Source organism: Vespa mandarinia, chromosome 15, assembly GCF_050613455.1.
Source record: "Vespa mandarinia isolate Hongniang chromosome 15, ASM5061345v1, whole genome shotgun sequence".
NCBI classification, from domain to species: Eukaryota; Metazoa; Arthropoda; class Insecta; order Hymenoptera; family Vespidae; genus Vespa; species Vespa mandarinia.
In genome coordinates this window covers 1,598,207-1,602,500 of record NC_140824.1, presented here as the reverse complement: position 1 = coordinate 1,602,500, position 4,294 = coordinate 1,598,207, and positions in this window count along the sequence as shown.

Sequence of the window (4,294 nt, the reverse complement as noted above, 5' to 3'; positions counted from 1 at the left end):
CTTTTCTTTGTTTTTAATTCTCTCTTTATTCTCTGCAGAGTACAAAGTAAGTGAGTATGTAAATAAATAGAAACCTTCGAAAACAAGAGGATAATCTTTGCTCATGTTGAGATAAACATTATTAATACAGATCGTTCTTTTATTTTTTTAAACAAATTTTTGAAAACTTTTTCTTTTTTATCGCACAAAACATAAGCAAAATTTACTTGCTTAGTTTTCGTTTTTGTTTATCAACCAGTAATAAATTGTCAGGTTGGACGACTCGATAATACGATAATAATTTTTCAAGACTCCTATAACGATTATGAATAATATATATATATATATATATATTTTTTTTTTTCTTTCAATCTTTAGAAAAATCTTTTCCACAATTTCTTTATTTCGTCCTAATCATCGAAGCGAGATCACTTGACTTTCTTTCTTCTCTTTTCTTGTTGGTCTTTTCTTTTTTTATGATCCATCAAAGATACTCCACCCTGGATCAGGTAGATCAACGATAAGTAGGAGAAAGTCACGATAATGGAAAATTCCCCCACCGCCCCCTCCCCATCGTCTTCTCCCATCTGGTGACTAATTTTATTCTTTTTATTATTTTTCTTCCTTTTTTTTTCCCCTCGAACGAGATATTATATTTTCAATTTCTCCTCTTTTAACCTCTTTTTATACATATACTTATATATATATATATAAATATATATATATATATATATATATATATATATAAATCTAAACTCAGGTAGACACCTATCTCGGATTTCATAGGTATTTTCGAGAAATATTCGACGATCTCTCCGGTGTTTCTCGTCATTTTTTACAATACGATAGGATACGCACGAGAAGAAAGACAGAGAGAGAGAGAGAGAGAGAGAGAGAGAGAGAGAGAGGGAGAAAGAAAGAGAGAGTGAAAAACTTATAGTCTAACACAACAAAATATATTTGTGGACGATTTTTGGTGATTTAAATACCGGCAAACTGGCGCCGTTTACTTTTGGAGATGACTATATATATATATATGTATATAAAATCTAATAATGGACTATAATCCTGTAGGATCATAACGTCTTGTAAAAATGCGAAACGAGAAAGCTTTTCGATGAATTTCGTTTTCTACGAGAAATAACAAACCGAGAAAGAGAAATATAAAGACAGATAGATAGATAGATACATAAAGAGAAAGAGATAAAGATAGAGATAGAGATAGAGATAGAGATAGAGAGAGAGAGAGAGAGAGAGAGAGAGAGAGAGAGAGAAAGGAAAATAAATAAAAAACATTAACAAATCGCTTTAAGGCAGAAACCTTAACTGCCGATATATCCAATGCATAATAGACAATCGAGATTTATTATTAGCAGGCTAGAGTCAGAAATGTGAAACGCGACGAACGAGAAAAGAGAATGATTGATTTAACACTGATGAGGATGCATTAATACGTTAGTCCGAAAGGTAATTAAGCCTATTGTGTCGACGTTCAAACTCGTGTTTATACTCACGAATTACACGGAAAGTTTAAAAGGCGCCAATATTATTTAATTAACTATGAGACGTTTGAAGGGCTAACCGACAGATCGATCGAACAATCGAAGGATCGAACGATCGATCGATCGATCGATCGATCGATCCATCTATACGATTTCTTTCCTTATTTCCTCGAACTCCAAATCGAGATATCATAGATCGCGATCTCGTACAAGTTAGAAAGTGTAACGTCGTGGGTTCGACCGATTATAAAATTTTCTACGTCGAACGGTACACACGCACGCGCGCGCATGTATGTATGTATATATATGTGTGTGTGTGTGTGTGTGTGTGTGTGTGTGCGTGTGAGGGTGTTTCACTTAACTTTCATAGCATCTGAAATATCTCTGCGAATATTTCAATATTCCAACGAGCTGATATAATTTTTATAACGGGGAATCTCAAGAGATTAATATAAAACCTTGTCAAGGTTATGTCTCTTTCGGGATTTCATGCCTCCAAAAAGAAAAGAAAAAAAAAAATAAAAAAAAAAGAAAATAAAAAGAAAAAAAACTAAAAAAAAGAAAAGAAAAAAGAATAAAGAATCAAAAAATGAAAAACAAATGTTACGCAATAAAAAGATCGGCAAATTCATATGATCAAAAATTCGTCCTTATTGTTGCAATAATGAAAGAGATATTATTGATGCGTTAAATAAAAAAGAAAAGGAAAAAAAAAAAACAAAACAAGAAAAAAAAAGAAAAGAAAAAAGGAAAGAAAAAAAAATGAAGAAGACAAGACGGATCTTAACGATCCGTAAGAAGCAACGAAAGTGTTCGTGTCTTTTGTATATATAAATAAAAAGAAAATAAAAATGAAAATAAAAATAAAAATAAAAATAAAAATAAAAATAAAAAAAAAAAGACGAGAAACGAAAAGAAAGGAAAAGAAAGAGGATGAAAAGAATAAAAAAAAAAAAAAGAAAAAAAAGAAAAGGGAAAAGAAACTAAGATGGAAATTAGAAAAATATATACGAAGAATATGCGATTATCCTCGAATAAAGAGACTCGTAATACGAACGCGTCGATCGATCTATTGATTCGTAACGCGTCGCCATTCATTAGCATCCACGACAAATTCATGAGATTGGCCCACATTTGCTCTAAGTCCGAACACATTGCTAAGAAAACACGTGTAAGTAAATAAGTAAGTAAGTAAGTAAGTAAGTAAGTAAGTAAGTAAGTAAGTAAACGAGTGAGCGAGTAAGCAAGTAAGTAAGTACTTACTTACTTAACTTTACCTGCTATACGATAAAATGCGTATCTGACTCATTTTCTTTTTTACTCGACAGGTTCGTCGAGCTTAGCCGTGACGTACGACAGTAATTATAGGCTTTGGTATAAAGGAATTAGGCCGTCTACAAAAGATATAAGCGAATCGAAAGATGAAAGACCCCAGCGACGATCGATCTTTTCCTAATGGCCACGGCGGCATTTAGAAAAATTGAAAATTGTTCAAGAAAAGGAAGAAAAAAGGGAAAGAAGAAGAAGAAGAAGAAGAAGAAGAAGAAGAAAGAGAGAGAGAGAGAAAGATAAAAGAGGCAGCATTTATTAGAGAGACAGAGATAGGGATAGAGACAGAGAGAAAAAGAAACAGAAAGAGAGAGAGAGAGAGAGAGAGAGAGAAAGAGATAAAAGAGGCAGCATTTATTAGAGAGACAGAGATAGGGATAGAGACAGAGAGAAAAAGAAACAGAAAGAGAGAGAGAGAGAGAGAAAGAGACAGACATATATATATATATATATATATATATATATATATATATATATATATAATACGAAGGATGAAGAAGGTCTCGCAAAAAAGAGCTAAGCGACGTTCTGATCGATGATGTCAGAGGATTGTGGACCGGGAAGGATGCACGTTATCGACGTCTGCACGTGCGCCCGCAACGGCAGGTATTCCGCAATTAAGTCTCTCTCTTTCTCTCTCTCTCTTTCTCTTCCTTTCTTTTTTTTTCCTCTTTCTCTCTCACACCTATATGTCGTATAAACACGTACATAGTTTCATACAAGACGTCTCTCGTGTTAGCACGTGCTCCTTGCTTTCTTCTAACACCTCGAAAAGAGTATTCTAAGATAGAAAGAGAAAGAGAAAGAGAGAGAGAGAGAGTCATGAGAATAAATCGTAAACAAGAAACAAACGAATAAACAAAGAAAAACAGAAAACGAGAATATCATAAAGAATTACATAGAAAGGAAATGGAAAAGGGATAAAAATGTAAAAAACCAAACAAAAAAAATAAAAAAAAAAAAAAGAAAAATAATAAAACGAAACAAAGAATTATATATGTGCATATATACATAGAAAAGTACATATATACATAGATAGGTGTAAAATCGAAGATAATTGCGTTGTCGTACATTTATCGAACGGTTTATACACAGAGATAAATGATAACAGCTTTTAAATACCAGTTTAGCGCGTGTCTAACGATCAAGGCATCATACGGCGTATCCATCTCTCCCTCCCCCGCTCCGCCACTCCATCGAATAGTTCTTATTCTTTTATTATCTAAAAGAATCATTTCTATTCTTTCGTTTTTTTTAATACCTTACCTAGGATGATTCTCAAAACGTCGGTTAATAATTATGTCATTTTGGACTTTAGAATTGAAGGGGGACCTATATAAAAAAAAAAAAAAAAAAAAAAAAAAAAAAAAAAAATAAAAAAATAAAAAAGGAATAAGCAAAAGCAAAGAAAAAAGAAAGAAAAAGAAAAAAATGGACCACGTTCGAGATCGATTAATAATAATCGATCGAGTCTATTCTATACG